At 36.1% G+C, this 17,684-nt stretch overlaps 1 non-coding gene across 1 annotated transcript; it reads right to left on the reverse strand.

The window, feature by feature from the left end:
- Positions 1–16,999: 16,999 nt before the first annotated feature.
- LOC116140382 lies at positions 17,000–17,106 on the reverse strand. Its single transcript, XR_004129614.1, has one exon. It is a non-coding gene; the product is annotated as a small nucleolar RNA R71 (small nucleolar RNA).
- Between the last annotated feature and the right edge of the window lie 578 nt (positions 17,107–17,684).

Genomic DNA, 17,684 nt, shown 5'->3' on the forward strand with positions numbered 1-17,684 from the left:
TTTTTTTTTTCAGATTTTTGAAACAATAAAAATCTCTTAATCATTAACGAATAAATAAATATTTATACATTTTATTTTAATATAAAAAATTTATGTGCATAGAAATTTTTATTGTTTCATCAAATCTCAAGAGAATTTAGTTATTAACTCTTTATTTTTTTTTGCGATGAGTAAATTTTCAGTCTTTTATATTGGGGCTGGATTCAATTTTCTTGAATGAGTTTTCCATTAAATTATAATGTTAATTTTTGGTTGTGAATATTACACATTTGAAGATTATGGTTGAGACCGTTGATGACATGTGTTATGTCTAAAAAATCAGGGTTGACGTTAGCCTATGTCAGCAAACACTAATAAGAATTCAGGAAGGTTTTACGTCGTCCAGGACCTACCACATTGCTTCATGATAGAAAAAATATGGATGTCATCAACTTAACAGATTCATATTTCGTCTATGAGTGACTGAGGAACGCATACCTGTCCAAGCCTAGATAATTTGAGGATATTTCTTAAGTTATTAGCCAATGGAAGGCAAGGAAGGACTTGTGCGACACCCACTTGCAGATTTATAATCATTACCTTGAATTCCTTTACTATAAATAGAGGACTGTCCCTCTTATTTTCGGGATTCTTATACTAAACTCTCATTCTGATTGTAATATTTATTTCCAAAGCAAAGATAACCTGGCCAGGAAAAATAAACTTCATAATTTTTCTCAAACTCTTTCTAAATTCAACCCAACTTCTATCAATCACCACACAACAATTTCCACTTCTCATGGCTAAATTCTACTCATTCACAACCATCAATCTCATCAACAATTCTCAAAAACATAAACACATACATACATATAAAGATTCTTTACTCACTTGATCTCTCAAATCATAACTTGAGTTGGATTTACTTACCTTGAACTTGAATAATTTCACTAGAATCTCTCCCTCCTTGGTAGACTTCCACTTTCTCCAAAATCCTAAGCATAGAAACTATAAGAATTCAATACTTTAATAATTAATCAGACCTCTATTTGTAAGAATTCTTACCTTGGGATGCTTAGGAATGAATCTTTACCAAAGCCCTCTAATTTTCCTTGGAAATTTGATGAAGAGATTGAGAGAATTGAGAATGAAAGTGGCGTGTGGGGTGTAGAGAATGGTAGGGTTTGTGTGCTTGAACCCTTAATATCTCATATTAATATTCATACTTTCCCATTTTGCACTTACACTTTCTTGGAAATTCCATCTTTGTCATTTAGTCAGTTACAAAAATGCCCTCATCACCATTGCATTCTCCATAAATTTTCCTTACTTTTCACTCCCCACATTTTCAACTAATTAGGAATAGAATGGTCATTTCTCCCTTAAGGAAAATTTCTCTAGAATCTTCTCAAGAATTCCAACCAGCTTTTTGTCCCGGCGAAAAATTCCAAAGCATACGTCGCCGCGGCGAACTTTCTTCTTTGCCGCGGCGAAGTCTGCAATTCCCAACTTCGCCAATCCTCCACCTGAAAACAAGCAATACAATGGGCAAACAGGCAACACTAAGAGCATATAAGCTTAACTAAGGGTGAACAAGCATAAAATAGGTTACGTACCTCAATGTGGGTGTTACAACTAAGGACCACACACCTGTTCAAGCCCCATATAATTTGAGGATATTTCTTAAGTTATCAGCTAATGGGAGGCAAGAAGGGCTGGCACGACACCTACCCACTTGCAGATTTGTAATCATTACCTTGAATTCCTTTACTGTAAATAAAGGACTCCCCTTCTCATTTTCAGGATTTTGATACTGAACCCTCAGTCTGATCTTAATCTTTTTTTTCAAAGCAAAGATTGCCTACAGGAAAGAGATTGACTTGATATTCTCTCTAAATACTCAATTATTGTATCTTTGTTCGCTATTCGCTATACGCGACCTCTTGTAATATCTCATATATAAAAGAAACAGTGGATGTAGGATTCGCTTTAAGCATCCAGACCACTTTAAAAATCATATCTCTCATTCATTCTTCAGTCTTTATATCTGATCATAATCATTCATGTGTAATTTCTAATACCAGCTTAACACTTTACACATGCGAGTCATTGGTGTCAAAATCACGCATCAACAACATGGATCGAATTTCAGAGTTGCCTCATCATATCATGTCTTACCTCTCTGTAGTCGGTAGAGCTAAAATTAGTATACTGTCGAGGAGGTGGAAAGGGTTTTGTGCTTCATGCCCTGTATTTGATTTTCATCCCAATAACTTCCTAAGAAAAGGAGGATTCCATTTGAATTATAATAATTTTGACTACCTGATAGAATTCAAAGGAATTCATAAGCGTATAAAGAAATTTATGAAATTTATTGATGCTTCCTCAGATCAGTTCTGTGAGGCTAAGTTATGTATACGGGAATTTAGGCTATTAGTAGGTGTTCTTGATGTTGAAAAATCATTTCGTCGTGTTGATAGATGGATAGGATTGGTCCTAGAGAATGGTGTAAAGGAATTAGATTTAGAGGTCATAACAGATGGTTCTAAAGTGTACAGTTTCCCTAAAGCAATTTTTTCTGCTAAATCAGCGACGACGCTAAAGCCGAGTGGTTGCAAGTTGGAGCAGCCCTCTAATATAATAAGGTTCAATTCTCTCAAACACTTAACTCTAGTGAGAGTCTATATAAATGAACAGTTGGTCCAAAGGCTTACTAGTGAATGCCCTTTACGTGAGGATTTGTTATTATCCTTGTGCACGGGTTTGAAGCGTTTGTGTGTCTCTAAAGCTGATAAACTTAAGATTATTAAAGTTAAAACATTTCAAAATCTGTATTGGAAAGTGTTGAAATTGATGTTCCAAGTCTTCAAAAGTAAATTCTTTCTTTCCTTGGGTCAACTCCTAGATTAGTTGACTTGATTGAATGTCCTCATCTGAAGAAGTTAACATTAAGGAATGCCATTACTACGGACAATTTTGATAAGGACTCTAACCGTTTATGAGTCATCCTATTTCTTAGTTGATGTTTATGAGACAACCAATTCCTCATCTAATTTTGAAAGGATACTAACTGTTTATGAACAGGTTTTGGAGGTGGTCAGTTTCTTTTCAACCAACGTTGATTTTGATAAGGATTCTAGTTTATGAGTCAACCTATTTCTTAGTTGATGTTTTATGAGTCAACCAATTCCTTATCTGATTTTGAAAGGATTCTGACTGTTTATAAATAGGTTTTGTTTCCTTAGGAGTTGTTTGGCATTTAGTCATACAAACTAATTTTAAAAGTATTTTCATGCTTGAATGTGATTCATTTTTCAATGTAGGATAATGGTACATCTCATGCCTTCCAGCTAGAAGAAATGAATATAAAGCCAATATACAATCACAAAAACACTAAGGTGGGGGAAACAATTCTACGCGGGATCACGGTCAACTCTGAAGATGTGCTTTGACTGATTTCCAAGAGTATTACACTGTTTGTTTCCACAGAACAATTGTTACACAGTATTAATTTTGGTATGTATAATATAATACTTCATTTCATAATAATGGTTATATAGCATTAACTTTTGGGTTCTATACTTTGTTAATTTGGTTTTTACTGGACTGTCACTGAATGTTTATGATGAGACCCACTCCTAATAAGCTGGTCTGTTGTAAGAGACTTAAGGGTGTGAAGTAGGGGATTTTGGTGCAGTAGCCAGGAAGGTTCTTGTGTGTGAGGTGTTAAGGATGGTTTAGGGAGGGACAAATGGCATTAAGGGAGTGGATGATTGAAGAATTCTGTTATAAGGAATAGAATAAAAGGGGAGACAGTGGGATATGGAGGATTCAAAAAAAAAAAAAAAAAAGCGGAGAGTGAGAGGTTGCTGGCCCTCGAAGTCTAGCATTATGTGGGAGGAGTTGGCCCTTGAAGACCAACATTAATTTTGATTTCTTGTTTTCATTTATGGTTTATTCGATTTCCTGTTTTGGCTAGTTTTGTTAAGTTTCTTGTTGTTGCGTATTTTGTGTTGTTGGAATATCAGTATAAGTGCTAGTGTTTCTGGATTTTGGCTACTAATTCTTGTTGCTTTCTAGGTTTAACTTGATTGTTTGTTTATTAGCTATTTCTGTTGTGGTTGGCTGGCTTGGGAGTGGTATCTATCAATTGGTATCAGAGCAGTTCAGTTGTGGGATGGTTCAAAAACTTGATGCATTGTTACTACAATATGCAATATATCAAGTGCACTAGTCGCAAAAAGTAATAAAGTGATAAGTAGAGTATTGTTCCCACGAGGATTGGTTGTTAATCACTGGTTTTCCTATTTGTTTTCAAGTTGGAGAAACCGAAATTTTTTTGGATTTATGGGAGAAATTAAAATTAAACTGAAAGCAAAATTTACTAAGTATTAAAAAGCTAATTAATGAAAGCAAGATTAAAGTAAGAGTAATATCAATTTAAGCAAACGGGTAGGGTTTTGACTTTATTAGGACTCTATAGATTAATTCTACGAATTATGCTACTTCTACACTCACATGCACGGATTGTAAATCGAATTCCCTAAGTTGTAAAACATACCTTCTCAGGCTATGAATTCCTACTTTTCCCTATTAAGCGTTCGCACCCAATAAAATGAAGATTAATAGATCCAAGTTCATTAAGCTAATGGAATCCTAGATTGATTTCATTGATTCTCAAACCTATCTCTAGCGTTCAATACAACAATGGTGATTACCCAAGAAGCCCAACATGATTCATTTCTCAATCTCATCATGTTCAACAAATAAAATCAATAAAAATTAGAATAATCACACAATCTATGCAATAGAATGTAAAAGCAACAATAATCTATTGATTAACCATAGAAATCCGAATTACATGAAAACCCTAACCCAAAGTGAGTTAGTTAATAACGAAATTAACACAAATAGCAAGAAAAACAGTCAACACAGCAGTCAACATATTGAAACAAAGAAAAGAGAGTAAAAGATCTTCCCTAATTGATGAATCCATAAGGTTAAATCTCAAATCTTCTCTCATTTTCTCCCAAAATGTCAAAGCTCCTCTCCACAAGGACGAACCTAGACGACCTCTCTCAAAATGGCAAAGTTTTTCTTATATAGTTGGCCCAAAAACCTAAAAACTTTCCTAAAATAAAACTATGCGTTTTGAATAAAACTGGAATTCGCAGACTTCGCTGCAGCGAACCTTCCTGAACAATTATGAATTTTACAGAATTGCCCTCCGCTTGCTTCTTTGCTTGAATCTTTAATCTTCGATGCTTTCCCATGAGAACAAGCTTCATAGTGCTTCAAATCCGCTTTAGAACTTCCCTGAATTCTGATATTCGCTTGCTTCTAGGTCCAAAAACTCCAATGCGCTCATTATTTGCTCAAAGTACACGTTTTGGCCTGAAACATAAAGTATGTGGAGTTAAGTAGCAATTCAAGCACAAACGAACTAAGAAGTATCCAAAATTTGGCCAAAAAGCCTAAATAAAACAGTATAATCCTCGGATTATTATTGGTACAAGAATGGAAGTTAGAATAAAAAATGTTGAGAGGGAAGTGAAGAAGAAGGGAAGAGAAAGAGAAGGGAAAGGAAAATAGAGAGGAAAAGTCTGGAGAGTTTTGTATTAATTCATCGATAATCCCTCCTTACAATTATTGAGTATATATGGTGGTTTGTTAGTGAACATCTCTAACTAACTACAGTTGGCAGTGCCTAAAGGTCGAAAGAAGTATAGCAAACTCTTTTAGAAATTATGAAAAACATAGCAGCCTAAAAAACATAACTAATTTGCCTTTGCCTTCCTTTTATACGTAACAATTATTCCCTCTTGAGTGTAATCTTGTCCCCAAGAATGAAGAAAGTTTGGGAACTAAGCCTGAATAAAAGTGAGGTCCTCCCAAGTAGAGTTTACAGATGGCAAGTTGCTCCATTTGATGAACACTTGAGAAATATGTTGGTCGTTTCTCAGAATTGTCCTCTGATTGAGGATTTTTTCTGGTTGTACCATGAACTCATGTTCCTTCAACTCTGATAGAATATCGATTGGCACAGTTCTATCTCCGATTTTCTTTTTTAATAATGAAACATGAAAAACAGGGTGGATGAAACTGTTCTTTGGTAGTTTCAATTTGTAAGCCACAAGTCCAATCTTCTCTGACTCTTAGAAGGCACCATAGTATCGTGCTGTTAGTTTGAATGACTTCCTGAGTGCGATGCTCGATTGTCGATACGGTTGTAGTTTTAAATATACCTAATCCCCCATTTGAAACTCTTTTTCTGACATGTTTCTATCCGCATATTGCTTCATTTTATTGCTTGCAATTGCCAATTGTTCCTTCAGTTGTTCCAACATCTGAGCCCTCTAAGTTAGGAATTCTTTAATAGTTGCCACCGAAGTGGAATGATTAAGCAAAACTGGTAAAGGAGGATGGTACCTATATAGGGCCTAAAATGGTGTCATCTTCAAAGAATTGTGAAAAGTGGTGTTGTACCACCACTCTGCCAAATATAACCATTTTACCCAATGTCTGGGTTGTGCAAAACACATGTACCATAGATAAGCTTCTAGGCAATGATTTATCCTTTTGTTTGACTATCTATCTGAAGGTGATAGACGATACTGAGTTGTATTTTGGTGCCCAACAGCTTGAAGAGTTCTTGCTAAAATTGACTAGTGAACAATCGATCTCTATCAGAAATAATATTTTCAGGCAACCCATGCAACTTGAGCACCCCTTCCATGAATACCTTAGCTACCTTAGTAGCTGAATAAGGATGAGATATAGCAAAGAAATGACTACACTTAGTGAATCTATCCACCATTACTAGTATGGAATCGAACCCTTGGGACTTAGGTAGTTTGTTGATGAAATCCATCGATATGGAACGCTAGGCTTGCGATGGGATAGACAGTGGCTAAAGTAATCTTGGGTAGGCACAGGACTCTGACTTGCATCTTCGACAAACATCACAAGTTAGAACCCACTCCAATATTGGTTTTTGCATCCCAGGCCAATAAAATACCTATCTCAACCTATGGTAAGTCTTCTAGATTCCTGAATGTCCTCCAAAAGTGATTCATGACAAGTCTTCATTAATTTGGACCTCAAATCTCTACTGCCCCCGACATACAACTTACCTTTATAATATATAAGTCCAGCTACAGAGTCAAGTTTGACTGATAGAGCTTGTAGTAGCTTGACAGCTTCCTCGTCGCCTTCATATGATTCCTGGGCTTATTCCATCCATGCTGGAATAATAGAAGCAAGGTAGCATAGATACTCCATTTTTGGCCTACGGGATAAAGCATCCGCAACCTTGTTCTCAGCCCTTTTTTGTATTAAATTCTATAGTCTAACCCCAACAATTTAGTGACCCTTTTTTGCTAAACATAAGTGTCTTACCTCTGTTCTAGAAGATGTTTTATGCTGTCATGATTAGTCCTTATAATAAATTAGCCTTGCTCTAAATAGTGCCTTCATTTAGAAACTGCAAATAGGATTATTAATAATTCTCTTTCATATGCTGATAGCTGCTGGTTTCTTAGGCTGAGTGGTTTTGAGAGGAAAGCAGTAGGCCTTCCCTTCCACATAAGTATGCTAATTCCACAACCACTAGCGTCACATTCTAGTATTAACCCTTGAGTAAAATCTGGTAGGGCCAGGACTGGAGCTGAAATTATTGCAACTTTAAGGCTTTCAAAAGCCTCTTGAGCCTCAGAACCCCATATAAAAGCATATCTCCTCAATAAATCTGTCAAAGGTCTGTCGATTGCTCCATAATTCTTAATGAACCTTCTGTAGTAACCAGTTAGTGCCAAGAATCCTCTTAATTCTTACAATGTAACCAATACTAGCCCTGAACTCATTGCCTCTACTTTGGATGGATCTGTTGATACCCCTACTAGATATAAGGTGTCCAAGATAAGTTATCTCAGTCTTTCCAAATTCGTACTTTGACATCTTGGCAAATAGTTGCTGCTCCACCAATATTTAAAGGACTTGTTCTAGATGCCTCAGGTGGGATTTAGGGTCTAGACTGTAGATTAAGATGTCATCAAAGAAAATTAGAACATATTTTCTCAGATAAGGTTGAAATAATTGGCTCATGATGGCTTGGAATGTGGCAGGGGCGTTAGTTAGGCCAAACGACATAACTAAAAATTCAAAATGGCATGTATGCATCTTAAATACCGTTTTAAGGATGTCAACAGGTTCTATCCATATCTAATGGTAGACATCCTTGATATCTAGTTTAGACAAAATGGCTAACCCATAGAGCTCATCCAATAAGTCTTCGATTATCGGAATTGGGATCTTGTTCTTCTCAGTCCTCTCATTAAGTTGTCGATAATCTATGCAAAATCTCCAACTGCCATCCTTCTACTTTACTAAGAGAACTGGAGATGCACAGGGGCTGCAACTAAGCTAGATTATTTCAGAATTCAGCATTTCCTTAGTGAGTTTCTCAATCTCTATCTTTTGGAAGTAAGGATATTGATATGGCTTGGACATTGACGGGTTCGACTCCTGCTTTTAACGGTATTTGATGGTTGTGTGTCCTAAAGGGGGGTAACCCTTTGGGTTTTGAGAATACACACTGGAATCTGTGAAGTAACTTCCTCAATCTCCACTAGAACTCATTGTCCTACTGTGACCTTCATGTGACTTCAGGTTCTCTAATGGTTAGTGAAGACAACCTTATTGTTATTCCATTCCATTTGTTTTTTACCAGCTTTTGTAACCCTTTGCAACTCATCATCTTTAAGGAGACTTGCTTTGTTATACCTTTTAATTCCACCAATTTCCCTCTTTCTTAACTATCAAATGATTCCCTTCAAAATCAAATGTTATTGGTGTGCAAGTCTTCATCCAATCTACACCCAGTGTCATACATTAGTCTCCCAAATCTAATACCCTTACATCAAATTGGAATTTATGCCTATGCATAGCCCATGTATAGCCCAAACATCTGGCCTTCACCATCAGTTTTCTGCCATCAGCTACCGCAACAATCACTAGAGAAACTTACGTAATCTCCAGCTTAAGCTCCTTCGCGGTCTTGCCATCCACGAAGCTATGGGTACTCCCACTGTCAATCAGTATCAAAATCGCCTTTCCTTTCATTTTCCCTTTGAGCTTGATGGTATTATCATTTACTCTCCCCCATCAATAACATTCATAGATAACTCCATTCGCCCTTCTTTTTCATTATGACATTCAATCCCTGATTGGTCATAGCCCTCTTCTATCACCCCCTCTTCTTCTTCTATTATCAATTCTTCTGGTTCTTCTTGTAAGGCCATCAATTTTTTTGATTGACATTGGTGCCTTGGAAAATACCTGTCCCCACATCTATAACAACTCCCAGGGATTTTCTTCGGTTAGATTTTATTTGTGTTAGACCCGCTAGATTCCATGAAGGAGCATTTTTGGCTTGAATGAGTAGATTTTATGGGGTTTATGTTTGTGGAATTGGGTTGGTTTTTGTATTATGGAGCAGAGTTGCTAGGAGAATGGAATATGATGTTTGTAGAATTCGGGTAATTAGATTTTAGATAAGGTTGGTTGTTTGAGTTGGTAGGACTGTGGGTGCTTGCTTTGGTACTAAAATAGGGATTTTGCTTGTGGTTATGGTTTAGGGCCTTAGTAGTCTCCTGGAGGAGAATTTCTTGAATCTTGGCTTGTTCAATGGCTTGGTACCAATTGGTGGGCCTTATCAGCCTCACCATGGGCTTGATTTCACTTTTGAGGCCCCCAATGAAGCTAGATAGGAAATAAGACTCAGTTAAGTTAGGGTTCAGTCTCTCTATATGAGGTTTTAGTTCTTCAATTTGATTTGAAACTCCTCCACACTCCTTTCCTGCCGTAATGAGTTAAACGTCTCAACTATATCCACCATCAAATTATCCCCAAACCTATCATATATAGCTTTCTCAAATTCCTCCCATTCTATCACTTCTCTTTCCTTTCTCCAATTTTGAAACCACATCTCTATTTTTCCAGATAAAATTAGAGAAGCTAATTCAACCTTCCTACTATCACCCACTTCATAAATATGGAAATACCTCCTGCATTTAATAACCTAAGTCCTAGGATCGTCTCCCTCAAACATAGGAAGATCTACTTTGGGCAATAATTTGCTCCAATAAGAAGATGTTTGAGTTGTGTCATTGCAATTAATATTACAGTATCCCTTAGGAGCCGATAAAATTCCCCTAGATGATTCGACCCCAGAGTTAGATTCCTTACCTCGATGTAAATTTTGGACCATTTGTGTGAGGTTAGCAAGGATTGTTTGATTTTCAGTAAATGCCTTTTGCATTTCATTCCTCATGCTCTGCTGTTCAGATCACAACTCTTCATACATCGACTGAGATTTCTACTGGTCCTTTATCATTGCTAATTGCTCCAGTCTTATATCTTCAAACCGTCGGAGGTTCTCTCATTGAATCACCTCCATCCATTGGAGCCTAGAGTCATTAACCTCTTCCAATTGGTTTTGTAACAAATTTAATTGATCCTCCAAACCTTGCATCGCCGAATCCTCTATTGAAGCGACCTTAGTGTTCCTCGTGTTTTTACTCATTTGTAGAATCAAAGCCCAAGGTTCATTTTGATATAATACCAAATTGTTATGATTGAAACCAGTCCTAAGAAATTAAAAGAAAAAGAAAGTATAAAGGAAGAGAAAAAGAAGGTGTAATGACTTCTTTCTACTAGTATACTTAGAAATAAAATATACTATGATAAACGTATATTTATAGCAAATGAAAAATAGATGGGCCCAAAAATTTTCTTTACTAAATATATATTATTCTGTACATAGCAAAATAACATATATATAAGCTTTTACAATAGTGGACAGTAATGCCATTTCTCTCCACTTGCCGACGTCCCTCCGACCGCTATTCACCTATTTCCTGCAAAACATAGGAAACAACGGGGTGAGCACAAAAATGCTCAGTAAGTAAATCCTTTATCTCTTCTATCCCCACAACTTCTTCTTTGGTTCTTTCCTTACTAAATTCTCTTCTTCATTCTTAGTTCTTTCTCTGTTTCTAATTTTCACTGCTCTTTCTTTCTTTATAACTCTCTTTGTTCTTTCTTTCTCTCTGTTCTTTCTTTCTAATTCTTTCTAACCATGAGAGAAGTCATGGTAATATGCATGAATGAAATGCATATGCAATAATGCATAGAAAATGCATTTTCTTTCTTCCTTTCTATTTCTTTTCGTTTCTTTCTATTCCTTTATTTTCTTTCTTTTCTTGCTTGCTCAAGCTCCTCTTTTCTTTCTTGTTTTTCTTTTCTGTGCTTGTTCAAGCTTTCTCATTCTTTCTTATTCTTATTATTTCTTTTCTTATTCTTATTCTTTCTTTCTTTTTTTTGCCGATCGAACTCGGTTGATGCATGGATTCGGAACCCTGGCCATGTGAGTGAGTATAATCCTCATCTACATGCACTCTTACAGACCGTACAAATTCTTTCTTTCTTTTTAGGCCACTCAATTAAGGTGGCATGCATGTAGGAATTCTTCTTGGTACAATCCTCATCCACATACACTCTTACGGTGTGTAAAAATTCTTCTTCTTCTTATGCCACTCAATTAAGGTGGCGTGTATGTGGGAATTTCTTCTTCTTAGCACTCACGGGTTCCCCATCGCAACAACATATTCTTTTCTCTTCTTTAACACTTTTTCTTTCTTTAATTCTTTAGTGCTTTTCTTTCTTTTTCTTTATTCTTATGAATTCTTTATTCTTTCTTTAGGTTCTCATGCATATGTAAGTATATGCACATGGATAGCTCATGCTTATGTTTCTTCCTTAAGTGCAATTATGCAATGCAATTATGCTATGTTGCACAAAAATAAGTTTCTCTACTTCTGCATAAGCTTCTCTTAGGCATTTCATCAAACATCATGCATGCACACTTCAAGTCTACTTTAACTATACTTCTCCTTCTTTTTTACACCATCCATAATGAGAGTAAAACTCCCTTGAATCATCTCAAATCCTAGCCAAGAAAATACACTTCATAAATGCTCTTAAACTCCCTCTAAATTCAACCCAACTTCTATCAACTCAAACAACCCTTCTCATGAAGAAAACCCATTCATGGATCATCATCAAACTCAAAAACACAACTCTCAAGCATATAGACTTCATATAAAATTCACATAAAACAATCTTTATGCTTTACTTGCTCAAACAAGGGGTTAGGGTTGGATTTACTTACCTTATGCTTGAAGAATTGCACAAAAGTTCTCGATCCTTGTTGGACTTGTTCTTCCTCTTAAACCCTAAGCATAAACTTAATAAGAATTCAACATTAACACAACTTAATCTTATGTCTAGAATAAGAATTCTTACCTCTTGATACTTAGGATCAAATCCTTATAAGAATCCAACCAAAAGCCCTCAATTTCCTTTAGCAAATGGATGAAGAGGTGAGAGAAATGGAGAGTGAAGTTGGCGTGAGAGGGAGTAGAGAATGATAGAGTCTTTGTGCTTGAACTATAGGCATACTTTCCCATTTTGCCCTTACACTTTATTGAAAATTTCATCTTTGTCCCTTAGTCATTTACACTAATGCCCTTACCTTTATTACATTCTCCATCAAATTTCCTTATTTTTCACTCCCCACATTTTCAACTAATTAAGGGTAGAATGGTCATTTTGCCCTTAAGGAAGATTTCTCTAGAATTTTCTCACGGTTCTTCGCCTCAGCGAAAAATCCAGAGAGTTCTTCGCCTCGGCGAAGTTCTGACACCAATTTGGGAAAAAGTTCGTTACTGCGGCGACAAGATTCCTTTGCTGCGACGAAGTTTGCAAATGTCGATTTTTCAATCTTTCTCCTTGAAATAAGCAAAACTAAGGGCATAAAAGCAACAATAACACATATCCATTTAACTTAGGCCAACATACAACATTAAAAGGCAAATAAACTTGAGTAAACGATGTACCTCAAGGTGGGCGTTACAGAAGGAAAAGAAAAATAGAGAGGAGAAGTCTGGAGAGTTTTTGTATTAATTCATCGATAATCCCTCCTTACAATTATTGAGTATATATGGTGGTTTGTTAGTGACCATCTCTAACCAACTACAGTTAGTAGTGCCTAAGGGTCTAAAGAAGTATAACAAACTGTTTTAGAAATTATGAAAAATATAGCAACCCAAAAAGCATAACTAATTAACCTTTGCCTTTGCTTTCCTTATACATAACAATTTTGATGGATACCACTCCCAAGCCAACCAACCACAACAGAAATAGCAAGCAAACAATCAAATTAAACTCATAAAGTAACAAAAATTAGTAGCCAAAATCCAGAAACATTAGCACTTATATTGATATTTCAGCAACACAAAATACACAGCAACAAGAAACTTAACAAAACTAGCCAAAACAGGAAATCAAATAAACCATAAACCAAAACAAGAAATCAAAATTAATGTTGGTCTTCGAGGGCCAACTCCTCCCATATAGTGTTGGTCTTCAAGGGCCAGCAACCTCCCAGTCTCCACTTTTCTCTTTTCTGAATCCTCCATATCCCACTGTCTCCCCTTTTATTCTATTCCTCATAACAGAATTCTTCAATCATCTACTCCCTTAATGCCATCTGTCCCTCCCTAAACCATCATTAACACCTCACACACAAGAACCTTCCTGGCTATTGCACCAAAATCCCCTACTTCACACCCTTAAGTCTGTTACAATAGACCAACGTATTAGGAGTGAGCCTAGTTAGTAAATACGTGTTTTCTACGCGAATTGTACGGCCAGCCGTATAATTCGGGTATAAAACACGTATTTACATATTTTATAAAGGCTACCAAATTATACGCGTATAATATGAATACCTGTATAATTCGCGAATTATTGCAACAAAAAAAAAAAAAAAAAACCAATTGCTCACCCCAAAACGACGTCAATTTAGTGGGGTTTGACTCAAAATTAAAACAAAATCTCTTCTCTTCTTTGGTTCTTCTTCTTCCTCGGTTCTTCGATGGACGACGTTTTCAGCTTTTCTTCCTCGGTTCTTCAACGTTTTAGCTTTTCTTCCTCAGTTCTTCGACGTTTTTAGCTTTTCTTCATCTCTTGCGTCTTCATCTCTTGTTCTCTTCTTTTTTTAACTCCCTTTACCAGGCTTCAACTTCAAGTTTGGGACTTCAAGGTACACACTTGACACTTCTTCTCTTCTCTTTGAATCTCGTTGGTTGATTGCTTGTGTTTCTGTTTGTGTGTGAGGAGTAGTAGTAGTAGGAAGGGCTGGTGGATTGATGGATTTGTTATGTTGGTGGATTGATGGATTTGTTCGAAACATGTTTGATAAAATGCTTGTGAGAGTTATATTTGTATTTGATTGTGATTTATTGGACTTTCATAACTAAGGCCAAACCTTAAGGACCAAAATGTATTTAATTACTCTTAATAACTGCAGATTATGCAAATGATCGCTGCGGGTTTTTATTTCTATATGGGTTTTAGTTTTAGAGGAGTTTTTGTTACTGTGGTCTTTACGTTTGTTGGTAATGCTCTTAAGATTGTTAAGTTTCTGTATTTGGTTGTTTACTACTTCTAGGTAGTTGGGTTTGAACAAAATTTTCTACCCAAAAATTTAAGTTAACGCATTGGGACTAGCCGCACTGCTAAAGTGTTAGTGTTATGCCTAAAATAAAATGAATTTAGAATCATTAACTCTCATGAACAATGATATAATTTAGCAATTGGTGTTTCAAATATTTAGAATTTGGCTCTGATATTTAATTAGACTTCTGTAGAAGAAAATAAGCTTATAGGTAAAGGGCCTTTGTATAGAATAAATAGTCATATCATAAGAGAACTTAACTAATGTGGGATAACTGTATTGAGCAACTACCAATGCCACATATTGGAAGACTTGGTATACATTGAATCCTTTTTATCACTATTGAGTTGCAAAAGCCTATGAATAGGCACTAAAAAACAATTTGATTCACTCTAGTGATCCTATTGGGAAGACTTGAGTTGGTAGTTAAACTAAGAGTCACGGCTCAAACTCTAAAGTCTAAACTAGTCATCGAATATCTTAACGTAAGAAAACAAAATGTGGAAAGAATGAAGAAAAGAATAAAGTCATTCTCATTTCCATTGTTTGAAATAACATATTTGTATTTGATTGTATTTGTATTTGATTGCCTAGTTTTGCTTTTAAATGAATGTAAGAAAAAGTGATAATTAAAAAGAAGAAATTAAATGTGAAAAGAAGCTACTACTTAGTATTAATTTTTATCAATCGTTTTTCCTTTTGTATTTGATGATGTTCTCTTTTATGTTCTTGTAAATACATACTCAAACCAATATGGTACGAAAAAAAGATAAAATTTGGGAGCATGTTGAGGAGCTCCAAGGGAATAAATGGAAATGTAAATTTCGTCAAAAAGTATTTAGTGGTGGGGTTTACAGAATTAAAGCACACTTGTCGGGAATTACTGGCCATGATGTTGAGATTTGTAGTAAAGTCAATCATGAGACACAAGCATGTGCATTGTGTCTCATGATTGACTTTATTAACAAAGTTGGAAGATTCGAGGAAACCAGTGGATTCATCAATTTGGGGAGATTCTTTTCCTTTTCTTTTGTTTCCATTATGTTGAACCTGGAGTTTTTCATTTCTTTTAATTGTTTTATTGATTTAGCCATGAACTAACCTATTTTGGGTTAGGGTCTTGATGTAGTTCAGATTCTAATGGGTTAGAAAGTTGATGATTATTAATTTCATATGATTTTGCTTTGATTGTGTGATCATTCTGTATTTATTGTTTATATGTGATGAACATGATGAGATTGAGAGATAAATCATGTTAAGCTTCTTGGGTAATCACCGTTGTATTACTGGATGCTAGAGATAGATTCAAGAACCGATGAAATCAATCTAGGATTCTTGTGCTTAATGAATTTAGATTTATTAACTTTCATTTTGTTGGGTGCGGAAGGTTAATAGGGAAGAGTAGGACAACATAGCCTGAGAAGGTATGTTGGACACTTTAGGGAGTTCGATTTACAATCAATGCATGAGAATATGAATTTAGTTTAATTCTTAAAGTTTAACCCATAGAGTCTGAATGAAGTCAAAACCGTACCCGTTTGTTTGAATTGATTTGATCTCGTTTTAAATCTTGCTTTCATAGTTTAAGTTTATTTTAGTAAAATTTTGTTTTAATTATAGTTTAAATTGCTCCCTTAAATCCAAAAGAATTCGCTTTCTTCAACTTAAAAACGATAGAAAACTTAGTGCTTAGCAACAATCCTCGTGGGAACGATACTCACTCATCATTTTATTACTTGTGCGACTAGTATACTTGCTACATATTGCATGTTGTAGGAAACACGCATCAAGTTTTTGGCACCGTTGCCGGGGATTGAGTTTTAAGTTAACATTGAGTTTTCTATAGTTAGCTAGATTGAAGTTTTAATTTTTGTTTTAAATTTTCAGTTGGTTTGTGATCTCACTTTCTTTCATTTTATTTTGTGCAGTTTATGCGAAGAGCGAGACGTCAACTAGTGGTTCCTGTGATCTTGAGATTGAGAGAACCGCTAGACGACTTAACAGAGAGAGAAGAGAAAGAGAGGACATAGTGGTTGAAACAGAAGAAATAGTCGTTGAAATGGCAGAACCAAAAAACAGGACACTAAGGAATTCTCAGTTCCCGCAGTTAATGGCAGTGGGTCGAGTATTATTGGGCCTACGGTGCAAGCCAACAACTTTGAGATTAAGCCGACAATCATTCAGATGATCCAGCAGTCGGTAAGGTTTAATGGTGATTTGAAGGAAGATCCGAATCAGCATATTGCGAACTTCTTGGAAATTTGTGACACCTTCAAGTCGAACGGAGTGTCAGATTATGCCATTAGGTTTAGGTTATTCCCATTCTCATTGGGGGATAAAGCAAAGGGGTGGTTAATGGCACTACCATCGGGGACTATCACAACTTGGAATGATCTAGCACAGAAATTCCTAACTAAGTTCTTTCCTCTAGCAAAATCAGCAAAACTGAGAAATGATATCACATCATTTCTACAAAAGGAATCTAAGTCATTGTATGAGGCTTGGGAGAGGTACAAGGAATTGATGAGGAAATGTCCACACCATGGGCTGCCAGTTTGGCTTCAAGTCCAAACTTTCTACAATGGATTGATGGGTAACGTGCAAACCATGGTGGATGTAGCATCAGGAGGAGCTTTGCAGAATAAGACACCAGAGGAGGCTATGAGTTGCTTGAGGTTTTGGCAAGCAACAACTATGAAAGACCAAATGAGAGAGCAATACCAAGAAAATCTACGGGTCTTCATGAAGTTGATGCCTTCACAGCCATCTCAGCCCAACTCATGGCACTTCAGAAATAGTTGGGAAGTATGCAGGTAAACTTTATTCAAGCACCTCAACTAACTTGTGATTTTTGTGTAGGAAACCATGTGAGCAAAGAGTGTCAAGTGGGGAACACATTTTCTTCGTCATCTTCATCATCGGAGCAAGTGAACTACTTGACAGGAAATCAAAGGCAACCAAACAACCCGTATTCCAACACGTACAATCCGGGGTGGAGAAATCATCAAATCTGGCTTAGGGCAATCAGAACCAGCAAAATAATCAATGGAACCAAAGGATAGTGCCGAATAACCAACCAGGGGTGAATAATCAACCGGGAGATCCAAGAGTGACAAAGTTGGAAGAC

The sequence above is a fragment of the Pistacia vera genome, unplaced genomic scaffold (assembly GCF_008641045.1).
Source record: "Pistacia vera cultivar Batoury unplaced genomic scaffold, PisVer_v2 Contig371, whole genome shotgun sequence".
Classification (NCBI taxonomy): Eukaryota; Viridiplantae; Streptophyta; class Magnoliopsida; order Sapindales; family Anacardiaceae; genus Pistacia; species Pistacia vera.